The 20429-nt window shown below is 41.6% G+C and overlaps 1 long non-coding RNA gene across 1 annotated transcript; it reads left to right on the top strand.

Moving 5' to 3' along the window:
* Positions 1-7952: 7952 nt before the first annotated feature.
* LOC127935503 (uncharacterized) lies at positions 7953-13241 on the top strand. Its single transcript, XR_008148094.1, has 4 exons — positions 7953-7980; positions 9537-9586; positions 11934-12076; positions 13105-13241. It is a non-coding gene; the product is annotated as an uncharacterized LOC127935503 (long non-coding RNA).
* The last annotated feature ends 7188 nt before the right edge of the window (positions 13242-20429 follow it).

Here is a 20429-nt window from a genome sequence, read left to right as displayed (position 1 = left end):
ATTTATTGATTTATTTTCATTTATTTTGTTTCTTTTCATTCTTGTCATTGTGTATTATTCCTATTGTTGCTTATCATTTTTCCTTATCTTTAAAAATAATAATTATTTATTATTACCACTATTATTCCTGCGGTTATTGCTGGTATTTATTTGGTATTTTGCTTTGTATCGTTTTTTTTCTGTTATTAGTTTGTTAATTGAGCAGTAATCAGCCCAATGCTGTGTGTTTTATGTTTAAAGAAAAAAATGTTTATTCTTTCTCTTCCCTCTTTCTTTTGACTTAGGAGTGGGGTGTATCAGAGTGGCGGCTATCTAGGGTGTGGAGGTGGTCTTTTGTCAAAAGTGTGGGGTGTAACTTATGTTTGTAGTGTAATTCCACTAGAGTGTCTTTTGAGATTGAAATCCACAAGGGAAGGCTGCTTTAATTTGGGCTGTTGTGATGCTCCATGTGTGGCCGACCCACTTTCTGAGACACCCCAGTTCTATGATGTAACCTTTTGAATGAACCCTTTTGATTTAGTCCTGTTGTTTTATCGCTTGTGGCTCTGGCCATTTATTCTGAACTACTTGTGTTCATTCTGGTCATTTTTACCTTTATGATAATAAAGCTGTATTCTTATATTGATTCACGCCTCATTGGTTGATGCTCCGTGGGAGCGAACGAACCGGTGTGCTTTTCTTTAAGTGTTATTTTCCCCAGGCGTTTAGCCAGGGGTGGCGTAGTCGCTACTACTGATAATTAGAGCTCCGTTACCACTTCCCTTAATGCCACATTTGGCGTAGCGGGCAGGGTTTGCTCTCAGTATGAGACATCAACTTGAGGCGTGGATGTTTTTATTCTAGCTGTTTTTGTTTCCCTGGATTTTCAATTTGCGTTCTAGCTGTTTTTGTTTTTTCATCTTTTCTTGTGGTGTTGTTTTCCTGTGTCTAGTACAAGCAAAACAGCGGTGTCCATTTGGTTAGGAGTGTCTGTTTGGGCTGAATTCCTTTACCTTGGTAAGTGGTATTCCTTATTTTGTCATCATGGAAGACGAGTTAAGGGAATTACGAGAACTTGTAGCCCAATTAAAAGCCGATAATTTAAAGCTGCGCCAGGAGCAGGCCCAGGCCAGTGTACCTGGTCCTAGCAGTGACCATGTACCAGAGTTCCCTGCAGCAACGCCATCTGTTTCAGCTGGTGTTGCCGTAGCGGAGCGGTTTGTATTGGTACCTAGGGACAGAAAATGCCCCAAATTTAACGGCAGGTCTGGCTTGGGAATTAATGAATGGGTTGAAGAAGTGCAGGCTTGTATTCGGGCCCGGCACTTATCTACGGCAGACCAGTCATTCTTTTTGTTTGATCACCTGGAGGGGGAGGCACGTGAGGAAATTAGATATAGGCCAGCAAGTGAACGGGAGGATCCAGATAAGATCATTGCCGCCATAAGGGAATTGTATGGGGATACCCAGTCCTATGTCTCCTTGCAAGAAGCCTTTTTCTCCAGAAGGCAACAGGAGGGAGAGACTCTTTTAGAGTTCTCTCTTGTCCTGATGGGCCTCCTGGAGAGGGTGAAGCAGAGGTCACCGGTTATGTTGTCCAATGCAGAAACTTTGTTGCGCGATCAATTCGTGGAAAACGTCCTTGATAGTACGCTACGTCGTGAGTTAAAGCAATTGGTCCGTCGTCAACCCGAAGTAACATTACTGCATGTTCGTAGTGAAGCTATTCGATGGGAACGGGAGGGTTTGCCTGGGGGTACAAGAAGCCGTAGTCATTCCGTCCCCTTAGCCCATGGCTTTCAGTATGGGGTTCAAAGCAGTGCACCTTCACGGGTGGACCAACCCTCTCCGTCTGTAGAAATGAGTGAGCTTAGAGAGATGTTGAAACTGCAGCAGGAACAGTTAACTCGGCTTACTCAAAGTGTTGCTCAGTTACAAAACCCGTCACGCAGTGTTCGAGCAGTAGGTGGCCCTGTGACCTGTAGGAGGTGCCAAAAACCTGGTCATTTTGCGAGGGATTGCGATGGGGAAAGGGTCCCACCCCGCTCTCCCTCTGTCACCCGTCCTAATACTAGGGCTTTAGTATGGGCATTCCCTCGTTCAGGTGCGGAGTCGGGAAACTAGTTCCCGCCGAGTTGTTGAGCCACAGTTCGGTAGGGGGCCACTCTGGCTCTGATATTCCAGGTAGAGGTGATTCCGTGTTGCAGTTAATGTCGTCTTGTCCTCATTTGATGGTGGTAATGGGTGGTGTGCCAGTTCCTTGTTTAGTTGACACGGGATCCATGGTTTCCACAATCACTGAAAGTTGTTTTCGGGAGCATTTCGAGCCTTGGGGTCAGGACCGTCTTAAGACTTGTCAGTGGTTACAGCTTAGAGCCGCCAATGGGTTGTCTATCCCTTACATAGGATACATGGAGTTAAGCGTTGAACTATGTGGGAAGTTGTTGCCAAAATGTGGTGTCTTGGTAGTCCGGGACCCTCCTGGTGGTATTTGTGCCCAGGCACCAGGTGTCTTGGGGATGAATATCTTGGGTCGTTGCTATCAGGAACTTTTTGGGCAGCACGGGCCTTCCCTTTTTGAGTCTCCACTAGTATCAGCTGTGCCCAAGTTAGTCTTTCAGGCGTTACAATATTGTCACCAAGTGAGTACTCAGCCTGCTTCTGGGAAGTCTGGTGCAGTGAGGGTACGTGGTCCTCGAGCAGGTCGTGTCCCAGGTGGCACCATCAAATTGGTAGCGGCCACCTGCTCAGAGCATTACTCTGACAGTGTAGTACTTCTTGAGCCCCCCGAGGGTGGGCTCCCCATGGGGTTATTAATCTCCCCAGCATTAGTCAGAGTGATTAGGGGTACAGTCTATGTTCCTGTGGTTAATGTGGGGACTACAGATGTTCTGTTGTTCCCTCGTCGTGTTATAGGCTCATTGACGAGCGTATCTGTTGTTTCATTACCCCCTGGGGTCTCAGAGGTTAAGCCTGGTACTGTCTGTTCTGTTTCTTCCCAGACTGGTGTTTCTTATGCACAGGATCTGCTGGATACAGTAGATTTGTCTCTTTTGTCGGGGGAAGATCGGGTTAAGGTTAAAGATCTCCTTCGGAAGTATCAGTCTGTGTTTTCCACTTTTGAAGGAGATTTAGGATGTACCGACTTGATCTCGCATGATATCCCATTACTAGATGATGTTCCTGTTCGGCAGCGGTATCGCCGTGTACCTCCAACTGATTACGAAGCAGTACGGGCACACATTAACCAGTTGTTGGAGACCCAGGTCATCCGAGAAAGTTGTAGCCCTTTTGCCTCTCCAATTGTGCTTGTAAAGAAAAAAGATGGGAATTTACGCATGTGTGTAGATTACCGCCAGTTGAACGCCAAGACGAGGAAGGATGCTTTTCCCTTAACTCGCATCGAGTAGTCTCTGGATGCCCTAACCGGTGCACGCTGGTTTTCGACTCTGGATTTAACCAGTGGGTATAACCAGGTTCCTGTTAGGGAGGGGGATAAGTATAAGACCGCTTTCTGCACCCCCTTTGGCCTATTCGAGTGGAATATGATGCCATTTGGGCTCTGCAATGCGCCTAGTACCTTCCAGAGACTCATGCAACGTCTGTTTGGTGATCAACAGTGCCAGTCATTATTGTTGTATCTGGATGACATTGTGGTCTTTTCTTCTTCTGTCGAGCAGCACTTGGAGAGGCTGGAGGTGGTTTTGAGTCGACTGGATCGGGAGGGCTTAAAGGCTAAGCTGGAGAAGTGTGTGTTTCTTCAGTCTGAGGTGAAGTACTTAGGCCATGTGATTTCCTCTAAGGGGGTGGCTACAGACCCTAGTAAGATCCAGGCGGTGGCTCAGTGGCGTTGTCCGACTAATGTTACAGAGCTGCGCTCTTTTCTCGGCTTTGCTAGCTATTACCGTCGGTTTGTGGAGGGGTTTGCTAGGATTGCAGCCCCCCTGCATAAGTTAGCGGCAGAGTTTTCGAGTGCTAGGGCTAGGCCTAGGAAGCAAGTTGGATTGGGTTTTATGGCGGCTTGGATCGAACTGTGCCAACAGAGCTTTAAGGACTTGAAGGATAAACTCACTACTGCCCCCGTACTTGCTTACGCAGATTTTTCCCAACCCTTTATCCTGGAGGTCGATGCTAGCCATGGTGGCCTGGGAGCAGTCCTTTCTCAGGAACAGGAAGGGAAAATACGTCCTATTGCGTATGCTAGTCGCGGTCTAAGGCCCACTGAGCGCAACATGTCTAACTACAGCTCTATGAAGCTGGAGTTTCTGGCGCTCAAGTGGGCCATGACTGAAAAATTCCGGGAGTACCTGTTGGGTAGTCGGTGTGTTGTCTTCACGGATAACAATCCCTTGAGTCATTTGTCTACAGCAAAATTGGGGGCCACCGAGCAGCGGTGGGCTGTCCAGTTGGCTGCTTTTAATTTTCAGATACGGTACAGGTCGGGAAAAAGTAATGTGAATGCCGATGCTCTTTCCCGCCAGAATTTTCCAGAAGAGGGGCCATTGCATGCATTAGCCCCGGGAGCAGCAATACCAGCATTGCTGCAGCAAGTAGAGGAGGTCAGATCAGTTGTCGAGGTACAGCAAGCAGCTATCACTACTTTACCTGGTCCTTCTGGTGTTGATGTCGGTTTATTGCAGACGGAGGATCCAGTTATTTCGGAGCTCCTGCCATTTTGGAGGCGGAAGGCCCGTCCCAGGGTTGAGGAGAGGCAGGGGCTGTCTGTGGAGGCATTGAAGTTACTCCGCCAGTGGGACCGTTTTGTAGAACAAGATGGGACACTGTACCGTAGGGTTCAGTGCCCGGAGGGCGGAGAGGAGTTCTTGCAGCTGATATTACCATCTGTTTTGAAGACCGAGGTGCTGACACAGTTGCATCAATGTCATGGACATCAGGGCATTGAGCGAACTGCTGAATTAGTTCGGCGAAGGTGTTATTGGCCCGGGTTAGCATCAGATGTGGCCCGCTGGTGCCAGGAATGCGAAAGATGTCAGTCTGCTAAAGACACACGGCCAGTGGCGCAGAGTTTCATGGGTCATTTGTTGGCATCACGGCCTAATGAGATTCTGGCCATTGACTATACGTTGTTAGAGCCTTCGACCTCAGGGGTAGAAAATGTGCTGGTAATGACTGACGTCTTCAGCAAATATACTCTTGCTGTTCCTACACGGGACCAGCGGGCTGAAACTGTTGCTCAGGTCTTGGTCAATGAGTGGTTTTACAAGTTTGGTATTCCAGGCCGGTTGCACTCAGATCAGGGACGGAACTTCGAGTCCGCACTTATTCGCCAGCTGTGCGGCCTGTATGGAGTGGAGAAGTCTCGTACGACCCCTTATCATCCGGCAGGTAACGGTCAATGCGAACGTTTTAATCGGACTTTGCACAATCTGTTACGTACTTTACCAGTGTCCAGGAAGAGGGACTGGGTGTCATGTTTGCCTCAGCTTCTCTTCTATTATAATACCACCCCTCATCAAGCCACTGGTGAGTCACCCTATTTTTTGATGCTGGGACAGGAACCACGATTGCCTGTGGATTTCCTGTTGGGTAGGGTACAGGAACCAGTGGCTGGTAGTATACACGAATGGATTCTGGAGCATCAAGCCAGGTTGCATACGGCTTTTGAAGGGGCACAAGGGCGATTACAGGAGGCAGCCAAGCGACGGAAAATGAAGCATGACCAGCAGGTACGGGATGTACCTTTGGTGGAGGGCCAGCGGGTGTACCTGCGAGAACATGGTCATAAAGGTCGGCATAAGATCCAGGATGTGTGGAGTTCGATTGAGTATCAGGTAGTGCGGGCTCCTTCGGAAGGTGGTGGGGTTTATTCCATTGCTCCCAGGGACGATTTGAGTAAGGTGAGGAATGTACACCGTTCCTTATTGAAAGGGCGGATACAGGGTAGTGATTTTGCGGTAGAACCACCACAGCAGCAGTTAGAGTTTAGAGAGGTGCCTATGCAGGAAGAGGAGGAGGAAGAGGAGATTGATTTGGTACAAGTAATAGCTGGTGGTTCCAATGTATTGAGCAGGGAGAGTGTGGTGCCTAATTCACCGGCATGCAACGAAGATCGGTCACCAGAGGGGGTACTAGACTTGGCTGATCCAGGGCTTATAGGTACCTCTGGTGAAGTAGAGGTGGTAGAAAGTCATCCTGCCCCGGTATCAGTTTTAGGGTTGGAAGTAGTTGAAGGGGTGAGACGAACCGGGCGAGTAACTGCAGGTCACCACTCCAACCTTCACCACCTCCCTCGTACGGTGATCGGGACAGTGGCTTCCGGGTCTAATTGTATAGGGGCTATTTTTAGACCTTGGAATTGAGGTGACGGGGTTGTTATTGGCTGGTGCATCGTCGGGTCGGCGATGCAAAAGCTGAGGGGGGTAGATTGTGGTGAATACCAGTTCGCCGATAATTAAGCAGTACCTCAGTTGGTATAAAAGCGGCATTTCCAAGCATAGAGGCACGTCATTTGATTGCGTCACGGCGTTGCTGCCGCTTCCGGGATTCCACCGCTCTGAGTTGGAGCTAGAGTTGGCCCGTGGGAGTTTATATGACTGTTAAAAAGAAGGTTGATCTTCCTCGCGATGTTATTTTGACAACTGGAAATAAAGCGACCATATATGTGTGTTGGACAACAGACTGTAGGTGATTTGCTTCTCCCCGGATTCGGTAAGTGGTATTCCCATACCATACCCGTACTGATCAAATGAGTTGGTGACGATTGAATAACGTGTTCTCTCCTTCCCCAGTGATCAGCATAAGGGCGATCTGGGTGCACGCTTAATTAGTGATATCTGAAGCTGGTATGTAGAGTTTGCGTTTATTATCACCACTTAGAAGGTAAAATAATTTTTATCTTAACTTGTTTGTTATGTTTTAGCCATTCAAGAGGCATGCTTGACGGCATGGCCTAGCCGCGACATTGCTGTTTTGCTTTAGTTTCATTTTTTGATTTCTTTCTCATTTCTTTCGGTTTTTTGTGTGAATTATTATATTTTTGGTTAAATTCGTTTGCCTGTAACATTTATTGATTTATTTTCATTTATTTTGTTTCTTTTCATTCTTGTCATTGTGTATTATTCCTATTGTTGCTTATCATTTTTCCTTATCTTTAAAAATAATAATTATTTATTATTACCACTATTATTCCTGCGGTTATTGCTGGTATTTATTTGGTATTTTGCTTTGTATCGTTTTTTTTCTGTTATTAGTTTGTTAATTGAGCAGTAATCAGCCCAATGCTGTGTGTTTTATGTTTAAAGAAAAAAATGTTTATTCTTTCTCTTCCCTCTTTCTTTTGACTTAGGAGTGGGGTGTATCAGAGTGGCGGCTATCTAGGGTGTGGAGGTGGTCTTTTGTCAAAAGTGTGGGGTGTAACTTATGTTTGTAGTGTAATTCCACTAGAGTGTCTTTTGAGATTGAAATCCACAAGGGAAGGCTGCTTTAATTTGGGCTGTTGTGATGCTCCATGTGTGGCCGACCCACTTTCTGAGACACCCCAGTTCTATGATGTAACCTTTTGAATGAACCCTTTTGATTTAGTCCTGTTTTATCGCTTGTGGCTCTGGCCATTTATTCTGAACTACTTGTGTTCATTCTGGTCATTTTTACCTTTATGATAATAAAGCTGTATTCTTATATTGATTCACGCCTCATTGGTTGATGCTCCGTGGGAGCGAACGAACCGGTGTGCTTTTCTTTAAGTGTTATTTTCCCCAGGCGTTTAGCCAGGGGTGGCGTAGTCGCTACTACTGATAAATAGAGCTCCGTTACCACTTCCCTTAATGCCACACATTCAAGGTAAGATATGTGATTAATATTAATAATATAATATGTAATAATGTAAATAGCCTATAAATATTAATAACAATAATAAAGAAAACTCGGAGGGTGAATCGTGACTCATTAATTAATTTATTCCCCAACATTTAAACATAGCCGGAAGGCGTGGAAAAAGGCGCCCAGTTGGAGGGAGCACGTCGGAACCTGCAAAAAGTCAAGGTAAGATAACTGATAAATGTGTCTTTTTGTTAGCGATTACATATTCAGTTGGAGTCCACATGTTATGTGATGTATAGAGGTAATGCACATTTGCATACTTTCTATTTGAAGATAAATTATTATAGTGGAACGTGCAAATTTGGCTAGATCAATGCTGCTCATGTATTTACACAAATTAGCCTATAAAAACTCAGAGGGTGAATCATGAATATTTATTAATGTTGGTTATTAGTAGTGCTGTGTTCCATACATCCAGAGACGATACCAGCTAGCTCCGTGCACGTGTGCAGCTGTGGATCGCGCTTAATTTCAATACAAGAACAACAAAATTAATTAGAAAGGTGCAGGTTTCTAAAAATGAAAAGAGCACAATATAGGCTACAACAAGGTAATCTGGCTGCAGAGGAACACAACCGGGGTTGCCTGATATAAAGAGACAAATCCCCGAAACACATCTTCACACTTGCGCAATACGGGAATATCTGCTAAGTGTGCTACTTATATTTGTCAACCTGGCAACCATGTGTACGTGCTCTCTCTCCAACGGACAAACGCGCTTGCGTTCAAAAAACACCGGTTAGCTTGCAGTTTACCCATATTACGGATACAATCGAAACAGGCTAGTATGGATTAATTTATAAATCATTTCATCCCATCCAACAGTCTTTTAAGTACATTTACTGATTGTTTATTTTTTATTTAATATTTTACATTATTATTGTTATTATTATTGTTGTAGGTTCAATTTTTTTAAAATTTATTGTTATGTATTTGCTTTATTTTCTCCTTTATTTCCTGTATATCTTTACCTTTCTGTGGGCCTATATAATGTTACTACTGAATCATACAGTAGATTTGCTCATGTTGCATAATATTTCAATTTTTTTTTTTTTTTTGCAAGAGGTTTACAGTGTTGAGCATTGTAACCAGTCACACCTGTTTCTGTTGAACTTATTACTGCAATGTCCAATAAGAGGTGATATTTTATGTTCATGGCTATTTATGTTAATTTACACAGATTAATGCTGCTCATGTATTTACACAAGCATTTTATAATGTAAATAGCCTAATTTGATTATTGTTCTTGATATTGTAATTATTAATGTTGATTATTATGAATTAGAAAATCAAGGCTTCACACTGGTTATTTCAGCAGCATTAAAAACAAATGTTATTCAAACTGGGAATAAAGTATAAAGAAAGTGAGCAAAGAACACTGAAGCAGTTCATGAATTCAGTCTAAAGTGATGTATGCACTTTCACCTTTTTATTTATGCCTAATGAAGATTCAGAATTCAGAGCATGCTCACTAAACAATTCAGCGGTGACTAATCGAAATGACTCTGATTGGACATTGTGGTCATAAGCTCAGCACAAACATGTGTAATCCTCAGCGCTGCAAACCGCTGAGATCAGTCTCCCAACCCGTAGTCAGTTCTGCACAGTGAAAGTATTTAACTCATGTTTTATAAAATGTATTTGCATGCATTATGTTTTTGTCATGTACTATTTTGAGTCATGATGTTTTAGACCTTAATAACAGTCAATGTGATTAGTTACAGAACATTTCTGGTGGGCAAAAATGCAGTGTCAAGTCACCATTAAGGTAAGCTGCTGATACATTTCATGCTGTAGTTCAATATTTAAAGTATTAATGTATTTTTTTTTTCTTCTCCATAGCGCACCTGGTTATTGACATTGTACTGCATGACTAATTTTCAAAGCGTAAATGTTAGTGTAAATACTGTGCAATGGAGAGAGAAAAGTGGAAAATCACTCGCAGCAATTTAAGGAAAAAGGCTGTTAAAAGAGTCACCCAGTTGTTTGAATCTTTGAATGATGAGGACAGTAGTTTCATGGATTGTACTATTGAAGAACATAGCATTGAACATGAAGTAGTTACTTCAAGCTTTGTTTTGCCAGCAATTTGTGGATCAGAGAGTGATGGGGGAAGTGAATCAACAAGTGATGAGGATAGCCATGTTGATAAAAGTTGGGATGTTCCTAAACATTTTACGGGATGTTTGCGAGACTGGGCAACACATTTTGGCATTTCATTGATTGCTTTGTCTGCCCTTTTGTCAATACTGAAAGCCCATCACCCATCTCTACCAAAAGATGCAAGAACATTACTCCAAACACAGATAAAACATAGGCTACGTTCACACTGCAGGCTGAAACTACCCAATTCCGATTTTTTTGCCCCTATGCGACATGTATCTGATCTTTTCATGACAGTCTGAACGACACAGATCCGATCTTTTCAAATGTGACCCAGGCCACTTGGGTATGTGGTCCTGAATCCGATTCATATCCAATCTTTTGAAATGTGACCTCCGTCTGAATGGCCAGGCCACATGTATCTGACCCGTACGTCATTGATACGCTACAAATGTCATAACTCTGCGTTGAAGTAGGCTAGTTGAAGAGCCACTCACATCAGTATCCCACCACTCCTGGTTGAGACTCCGTACCCACACGTTTCTCTGTACCGACGTTGCTAACACTGCTCCACAAAACGCCATGGCCAAAAACCTTGCTCTCCTCCTTCTTTTTAATTTTCTTCTTAAAACGAGAAGATTGTAATTGTGCTGGCAATAACTTAACTTAAACTTAAATATTGCAAAAAGAGCTCCGCTGTTGACTACACTGTTGTTGACATCCATGTTTAACGTTAGCTAACGTTACTTCTGCAAACAAAGAGTGACGTCGTTCACCATTGAGTACTCTTCTGCGCATGCGGGTCACTTCAGGGTCATTTCACGTTCACCCAGGAGATCACAAAAGGTCGCATTTAATCGGAAATGTGAAAAAAATCTGAATTGAGCATTAAGCCCTGCAGTGTGAACGTAGCTAATAGTATTGTTTCCTTGGGGAGTGGATCATTCCACTATTTTGGAATACAGAAAATGTTCAGCCACATCTTTCAGAAGCTTACATCAGTTGTCCAGAGTCATCAAAGATTAAAATTACAATTGAACATGGATGGTCTTCCTATTTTTAAAAGTTCAGGTTTACAGTTCTGGCCAATTTTAGGAATACTCCAGGCTTACACTAGAAAACCTGTGTTGATTGCCCTTTACAGTGGAAACTCAAAGCCTCAGTCATTGTCAGAATATCTATAGGATCTGCTCTCTGAGTTGAAATCCTTGAGCACTGGTTTTGTTGTTAATGGAAAGACATTCTTCTTGACTGTGTGCTCAGTAATTTGTGATGCTCCTGCGAGAGCCTTTATTAAGGGAATTAAGTCACACAATGGATACAGTGGTTGTGATAAATGTGTGCAGTCAGGCATTTACATTAATAATCACATGACATTTCCTGAACTTAATGCTAGAGAACAGATGTATCTTTTTCAAATGCAGAGGATGAAGACCACCATGTACAACATTCCCCATTTTGTGAAACAAATATTGCTATGGTTAGTGGATTTCCACATGACTATATGCATTTAGTGTGCTTAGGTGTGGTGCGGCGTCTGCTTGATTTGTGGATGGGAACCTGCGGTAAGTTGAATTACCGTATTTCATCCAGACAAGTGTCCTTCATTTCTGACAAACTGCTTGCTCTGAACATTTACATACCCTCAGAGGACCAAGGGCACTTGATGAGAGGTTACGATGGAAAGCAAGCAGTTCTTACTTTACACTGGTCCAGTAGTTTTAAGGGATGTGAAGTGCTATTTTTGCATTCTCTAAAGCTATCTTAGTCATTTACTGTTTGTAAATGAACTTTTGTTTGTAAGAATGAATTTTTGTGGAATTCTAAGGAAAGACTTAACAGTTCCAGGGGGTAGTTGGGGATGGACCATAAAAATAATGCTGCACATGTTGACAGGCCTGGGTGGCATCATACAGTCTGATCTTCGTAGCAGGCATTAAAGTTGTTCCTAATTGGGTCCTAAGATTTTAAAAGTTGTATAATCTTGCTTTTACAATGTTCTCTACTTTTAGGAACTGTCAGAAACAGCAGGCTAACAGCAACGGCCACCGATCAAGAGATAGAATTCTTTATAAAAAAAAATGGCTTCACCTTGCATGTGACCGAGATGGAGGGAGAAGAGAAAGATAGAAACGAAAGAGTGTCCAAGAAACCTGTAAGTCAGAAACATTGTGTTTTATCTGTATATGTATGTAATAATTTGTACTACACCATGATTTTGATTGGCTTTGAGGTGTGTATTAAAACCATTGGTAACACTTTAAACGTTTCATTAGTTAACATTAGTTTACTACATTAGTTAACATGAACTAGGAAATAACAATTCCTCAATAGCATTTATTAATCTTAGTTAATGTTAATTACAGTGTTTACTAATACATCATTAAAATCAAAAGTTGAATTTGTTAACATTAATGCTCTGTGAACTAACATGAACAAACAATGAAGGACTGTATTTTATTTATCTAATGTTAACAAAGATTATTAAATACTGTAAAAAATGTATTGCTCATGGTTAGTTTGTGTTACTTAATACATTAACTAATGTTAACAAATAAGACCTTGGTGTAAAGTGTTACCAAACTGTTTAATGAGCAGGTAGTTCCAGTCCATTTACTCACTATTCAATATTTATGTAATGCTTCCAATAAAGGACACACATACTGCTGTTTTTGAAGTTTTTAAACTTGCAGCTTTACTTTTAGTTGAAAGAACCTCTCACTCTGTCTTAGGCATGTCGTGATTGTTAAATAACTGACTGCGTTATCCAATCTAAATTTTAATGTTGACATGCACTCCCTGTAAATTTGCTTTGAAACGATATGTATTGTGAAAACCGCTATGCAAATAAATGTGAACTGAATTGAATTAAATTTTTTATTAGGCACAAAGGGGAGTCAGACCAAAAGACGTAAGCACTATATTCCCCTTAGTCAAGATCTTTCTAAAATGCATGTTTGCATTTATTTTCATATCGTGCCACCCTTGCTAGATGGTGTAAAAAGTTACATAGTGTACCTGTAACAATAACACAAAATAAGTACAATGACTATCTTTTTTGTTTTGTGTTTTTATTTTATTTTTTCTTGTAATTTTATTTTGTTTAGGGAATTTTGTTTAATTTGGCCTCTAAATTCTTACTGAGTCAACAGTTTTTTTTGTTTTTTTTTTTGTCCTTTAAAGGCCTGCAAGATTGCCATGATGCTGATGGGCCCAGTCAAGGAGGTCAATAAATCCTATAAGTTTGGATTGTTCCTGTTGCCAAGGTGACAGTGTTCACTACTACAACGTCGGACAAGTTTGTTTTTGGATGAGCTAACCTATACATAGCTACTGGATGTACTTGATGTTTTTTTTTTCCCATGTTTAGATTGCTTCTCAGTTTTGGAAATGTAATCATGCAATGGGTTTTTCATTGGCAATATTAATAAATAATGCAAGTTTTTCAGAAATGTGTTTGGATCATCTGTTGTAAACTTAATATTTAGGTAGGCCATTTTTACATAATTTCTCTTGACTGTATGTTGAATAATGTTGATGCAGAACTCACTTAGTGTCATTGATATTTTGTCACTGAGTTTCCAAAGTTTTAATGGCATACACACCACCCAGACAGCAACATAGTGTCGGCCCAGATCTGGCCCGCATGAAATCCATGCGGGCCAGATGTGGGCCGAATCTGGACCGAACTGCTTGCTGTCAGGGCATACACATACACAGTTACAGTTAATTTATTTAATTCTTAGTGGACCAGAACTGGTAAACAGGAGTGCATTGTCAAAGTGCCATCGTTCCATGCTGCAGTGGGCCACATGAGGAATGTGGAGAAGAGGTTTTAAATTAAAAAAAAACAAAAACGTGTGGCCCACATTAGGGTCATGTCTGGTTTATGTGGTTTGTTACATGTGGCATTGCTATGGCTTCCATGAGACCCAAATTTGGCAAACAGGCGCTGGCCCAGTTGCCATCATTCCACGTGGTATGTGGGCCAGGGCAAGGTATTGCATTTGGGCCAAATCTGGGCCACAATTCAAAATAACTGTGGCCCAGATTTGGGCCAGTCCTACTTTGTTTTGTTCTCGGCTGACATGTGGCATTGCTATGGCTTCCCTGTGGCCCAGATCTGGTAAACAGGAGCGGGCCGCCCAAGTGCCATCCTTCCACGCAGTATGTGGGCCAGAGCAAGGTATCGGATTTGGGCCAAATCTGGGCCAGAATTCAAAATAACTGTGGCCCAGATTTGGGCCAGTCCTACTTCATTTGTTTTGTTCTCAGCTGACATGGGGCATTGCTTTGGCTTCATTGTGGCCCAGATCTGGTAAACAGGAGCGGGCCGCCCAAGTGCCATAATTCCACGCAGTATGTGGGCCAGAGCCATGTATCGGATTTGGGCCAAATCTGGGTCAGAATTCAAACTAACTGTGGCCCAGATTTGGGCCAGTCCTACTTTATTTGTTTTGTTCTCTGCTGACATGCGGCATTGCTATGGCTTCCTTGTGGCCCAGATCTGGTAAACAGGAGTGGGCCGCCCAAGTGCCATCATTCCACGTGGTATGTGGGCCAGAGCAAGGTGTTGGATCTGGGCCGGATCTGGCCCAGAATTAAAACTAACTTTAGCCCAGATTTGGGCCAGTTCTGCTTCATTGGGTTTGTTCATGGCTTACATGTGGCATTGCTATGGCTTCCTTGTGGCCCAGATCTGGTAAACAGGAGCGGACCGCCCAAGTGCCATCATTCCTACCATATGTGGGCCAAATGAAAGTGTCAAATGTGCGCCAGATCTGGCCCACAGCTATTTTGCTATCTGGGCTCTGACCCTCCCCTAGACAGCAAGAGTACTGCCATGATCAACGTCCAGAAACGTAGCAAGGAGTAAAATAATCCATGTGACATCAGGGGTTCAAATGTAATATTACAAATCTACGAGAATACTTTTTGTGAACTGAACGCAAACAGTGTATGGCTTTCTGTGTCAGCCGCACCACACAGATACATTGTTTTTGTTCAAATCAAAGCACAAACAATATAGAAAACGTATCCGTGTGGTGCAGCTGACACAGAATAGCATACACTTTTTGCGTTCAATGGATACTCTCTAAAATGGCGCTAGGGTGATGTGAAGGAGACAAATTGTTGAATAAAGTTTTTTTTTTTTTTTTTTTCTTGCACACAAAAAGTGTGTTTTTCTCCTTGCTACGTTTCTGGACGTCGATCGTGTTAGTTCTCTTGCTGTCAATGTTACGGTCAAAGAGCTGTCAGAATTCATCAAAAATATCTTAATTTGTTTTCTTAAGGGTTTGGTACGACATGAGGGTAAGTAATTAATGACAGAATTTTTGGGTGAACTATCCTTTTTCAAAATAAAGCAGTAGAACAGTAGCTGGACCATCGCTAGTGGGGAGAAATATGGTGACGATTATAGGGGCTCAAGGCTGTGGGTGGCCTTGCCAATTTAAACATTCAAGAGATGAGTAAACGCATGCCATGTTCGGTGCGCAGTCATACCACTTTACCACTGGGCCTGGTGCCAGCGTTGGAACCGTTGCTCGGCCAAGACTGACACTTGTTCAGAACCGGCACACGTTTCCACTGGCAAGGAGCAGAACCCTCTACGTCACCAACCTGTGACTGGTATAGCTTGTTATCTCTTGCAGAAGAAGAGAGATGACCTGTTCTGCTGACCACTGCTGAACTGACATATTTAGTTGTTGTTAATGTTTCTAATTTACCTGAACTCTGATGGTTTTTAAATATAGGCTTTTTCGAGATGCATCAAAGGTGCGCAAACCGTTACGGGCATGACATCAAAATTACATTATAGAATACATTATATTGGATCCATGCATTGCATCTTAACATGACCGCACTTAATTCACTAGCTGCTGTCAGTGTCCTTAATGTTAATTAAAAGGAGATAAAATAACTCATTACACTGAATTATGTTTGTAGTTTTAACAAGAATTAATCTATATTTAATTTATACAGTGAACAGATGCGTCATGCCCATCCAAGATGTGCCATGCCCATGTGTTCTCTCATCAGAAACAGCAAAGTACAGATGTGTGTACAAATCTGTAAGTTATTGATTTCACAGTGTTAACAGCTTCAGTGATTTTAAGTGATTGAGAGTGCTTGAACTCTAGACTGTCAGTGAAAATGTTCTTTGCTCTCTTTCTGAACAATGAAAGATTAGTAGCCTAACTTACAACATTTTTATTCACATTAACTTTCAGTGTTAAATTCACATTTATTATAAAGTCAGCCATATTAAACATATGTTATGGCATGACACCCATGTGCCAGTTGCATTAACTTAGTCTCTAATTTAATATAGTGACTTAAATGGTTAGTTCACCCAAAAATGAAAATTATGTCATTAATAACCCTCATGTCATTCCAAACCCGTAAGACCTCCGTTCATCTTCGGAACACAGTTTAAGATATTTTAGATTTAGTCAGAGAGCTTTCTGTTCCTCCATTGAAACTGTGTGTAAGGTATACTGTCCATGTCCAGAAAGGTAAGAAAAACATCATCAAAGTACTCCATGTCAAATCAGAGGGTCAGTTAGAATTTGTAGAAGCATCAAAAATACATTTTGGTCCAAAAATAACAAAAACTACGACTTTATTCAGCATTGTCTTCTCTTCCGGGTCTGTTGTGAGCGCGTTCACAACACTGCACTGCAGCTGACTAACTTGTGAGACTAGTCTTAACCATTTATGCAACCGGCCCGATATCCATTACTTAAGTAAACAGACAAGTGTTTATGCATATTTAATAGATTTCATTATTATGCTACTGTAACAATGAGGGTATAGCAGGAAAGGTAGGACACAGTTGCAACTTTTAATCAAACACAACACTGAGTAAAGTCAGACAGGCAAAGGTCATACACCAGCAAACAGATGGCAAGGCAAGAGAAAAATCCAAAAACAGGCAAAAGATCAAGACAGGCAGCAAACGATCAGCGGAGAGATAAATGGGCAAGAATCAAGACTGGGAAACTAGGAAGCCCTTGGTAATGTAGCTAGGCTAAACAATACTGAGCCTGTGTATGTGAGTGGGAGCAACCTTTATAGTGTCCAGGTTATTGGAAACGGCTAAGTATGTAAAAAGGGGATCTTGGAAAATGGAGTCCTGGATAAATGCCTAAGTGGCATGTGTATGGAAGTTCAGAGACTGGATTCATGATAGCTACTTTGACTATCGCATATTATCTAACATAATATATGAAGGTGAGAATCTAGATATTTCATGAAATACAGGTACATCTCAATAAATTAGAATGTCATGGAAAAGTTCATTTATTTCAGTAATTCAACTCAAATTGTGAAACTTGTGTATTAAAAAAATTCAATGCACACAGACTGAAGTAGTTTAAGTATTTTTATTTTTTTTTTAATTGTGATGATTTTGGCTCACATTTAAAGCTCCAGTATGCGACTTTTGTAATTGACCACAAGAGGGCTCATTTCCAACAATAACAACGGCGAAGATTAATGACGCTATGAAGCAGGTGACGATGGGAGATGTTGTTTTTAATGCGTTTTCACCATAGCAATGTATCTAAATTGGATAAACGAATCATGATCACGGATGAGGTAATTTATTCATTTTTGAATTACCTGTATATCTGATCATATTATTTTATGTCATCATAATTAATGAACTGCAAGGAACGTGAAATGTTATGCTATATTATACCGTTACAACTTACAGCTATTTGTTAAATTATTTGTTGGGTTAATGTTGTGCAGTGTTGTTTAACGTGCTCAAACCAATCGTTCTAAAAGTAAATTTGAACGAAAATTTGCAAGTAATGACTAAATATATTTTAACAACACATATCCGATTGTATTTAATTGTACTGCCATAATCTCGGTCACCACACGTGATAAAAATCCTTACCTTAGTACAAAGAGCAATATAACAGTCCATTTGCCACGTTATGTTATTTTCTCACAGGTAACGTTATTGATAAAAAAAATGCTACAGTGACAGAATGTACAGGCATGTGGTGTAATTCATATCTATTAAAATCATCTTTACTGTAACTATTATGTTACTTGTACAATAACAAAATAAATAATTGATTTGCTTACCTGTCTATCAATACACTCGCGAGAGCAGAGTCTCTGTCAAGTCCAAGATTTTCGCGCAGCTCTCTCCATCTCGTAAATGCCTGGCCGATATTTAACCTGGTTTTACGTTTTACTGGCACTTCAATACTCGCCATAGAGTAATCGTGATCCATAACAACGACAACCAAACCATACGCACGGCTATAACATAACCACCACTTCCACATTTGACCATGTGATGTTCCGGTGTGGTGGAACATCACCTGGTCTACAAAATTCCTACATATTGGAGCTTTAACAAAAAAAACTAATTAGAATATGGTGACATGCCAATCAGCTAATCAACTCAAAACACCTGCAAAGCTTTCCTGAGCCTTCAAAATGGTTTCTCAGTTTGGTTCACTAAGCTACACAATCATGGGGAAGACTACTGATCTGATAGTTGTCCAGAAGACAATCACTGACACCCTTCACAAGGAGGGTAAAGCCACAAAAATTAATTGCCAAAGAAGCTGGCTGTTCACAGTGCTGTATCCAAGCATGTTAACAGAAAGTTGAGTGTGGAAAAGGAGTGAGGAAGACAAAGATGCTCAACCAGCTGAGAGAACAGCAGCCTTATGAGGATTGTCAAGCAAAATCAATTCAAAAATTTGAGTGAACTTCACAAGGAATGGACTGAGGCTGGGGTCAAGGCATCAAGAGCCACCACACAACTGACTACAGTTGTTGTATTCCTCTTGTGAGGCCACTCTTGAACCACAGACAACGTCAGAGGCATCTTACCTGAGCTAAGGAGAAGAAGACCTGGACTGTTGGCCAGTGGTCCAAAGTCATCTTTTCAGATGAGAGCAGGTTTTGTATTTCATTTGGAAACCAAGGTCCTAGAGTCTGGAGGAAGAGTGGAGAAGCTCATAGCCCAAGTTGCTTAAAGTCCATTGTTAAGTTTCCACAGTATGGGATGATTTGGGGTGTAATTTCATCTGCTGGAGTTGGTCCATTGAGTTTTTTGAAAACCAAAGTCATTCACACGTTAACCAAGATATTTTGGAGCACTTCATGCTTTCTTCTGCTGACAAGTTTTTTTTGATGCGGATTTCATTTTCCAGCAGGATTTGGCACTTGCCCACACTGCCAAAAGCACCAAAAGTTGGTTAAATGTTGATGTGCTTGACTGACCTGCAAACTCACCAGACCTGAACCCCATATAAAATCTATGGGGTATTGTCAAGAGGAAAATGAGAAACAAGAGGCCAAAGAATGCAGATGAGCTGAAGGCCAATGTCAAAGAAACCTGGGCTTCCATACCACCTCAGCAGTCCCACAAACTGGTCACCTCCATGCCATGCCGAATTGAGGAAGTAATGGCACTTTTCTATTACCAGAAGCAGCTCAACTCGACTCGCCTCATCTCGGCTCGGATCGCTTTTCGCTCTGTTTTCCATTGCAGATAGTACCCCCAGAACAGTACCTGGACGTCATAGTGAAGCTGCAGGAAACTGCCGCGACGTAATTTTCTATGCGACTACACACCCGCTACCCACACACACAAGACAATGGAGGAGCATGCAATGATGACACTGTGAATAGTGGCATCTACTCTAAAAGTTGTACTCTAATACAACTTTTACACAGTGGAAAACCAAACAAAGGCAAGTCGAGTCGAGGCGAGCTCGTACTGTGAGTGAGTGAAGTGACATTCAGCCAAGTATGGTGAATGATCTCATAACATTTAAACAGCCTTCTGTATGTACCTCCTTCATTCACATGCTTGTTTTCATCACTTTTGCTTTAATTCTCTGCACTGACTCATTCGCTATCTGAACATTCAATCAGAGCTCTCACTCTCGCATGTTGAATTGGGCAAACTGCCGCCAATGTGAGCCCGACAAGTGGAACACACCAAACAATCTAGCCCGACCGTCGCTCACCTTGTCCAGGGCTGTATTTTATGGTCATTGTTTAGTCAATGCATGAGAAAACTTTTTGTTTTTTGTCCCATCATGGCAAACAAAATAGATATTACATAATTAATGGCTAAAGGATAACATAACTGTTATTAATTTTAAGATTTTAAAGTGTATAGTCTTTACATTCAGAATGTTCTTTAACATTATGTAATCTGTTACAATAAGATGGCACAAGAAGTAAGAAAAATAAATGAACAATTATTCATATTAAGTAAATAAATGTGTCACTTTACACATGAGCTAATGTTGGACGAGAATAGTTAGTCTCTCTTCCATGCTTATATAAAGAATGTGTCATAGATAGATAAGATTTTGTAAATGTTGTCTATGCTTTAGCCATCACAATAATGTAATGTCTTTATCTTAATTTGGTGGCTTTCTCAGCAATTAGAAGTACATATATGTGATTCCTTTGATTTATTTAAGGACATTTCATGTCATTGATTCAATTAAAACTGG

Source organism: Carassius gibelio, chromosome A19 (genome assembly GCF_023724105.1).
Source record: "Carassius gibelio isolate Cgi1373 ecotype wild population from Czech Republic chromosome A19, carGib1.2-hapl.c, whole genome shotgun sequence".
NCBI lineage: Eukaryota > Metazoa > Chordata > Actinopteri > Cypriniformes > Cyprinidae > Carassius > Carassius gibelio.
The sequence above is the reverse complement of the archived record's forward strand: the minus strand, read 5'-3'. Positions and strand labels throughout refer to the sequence as shown.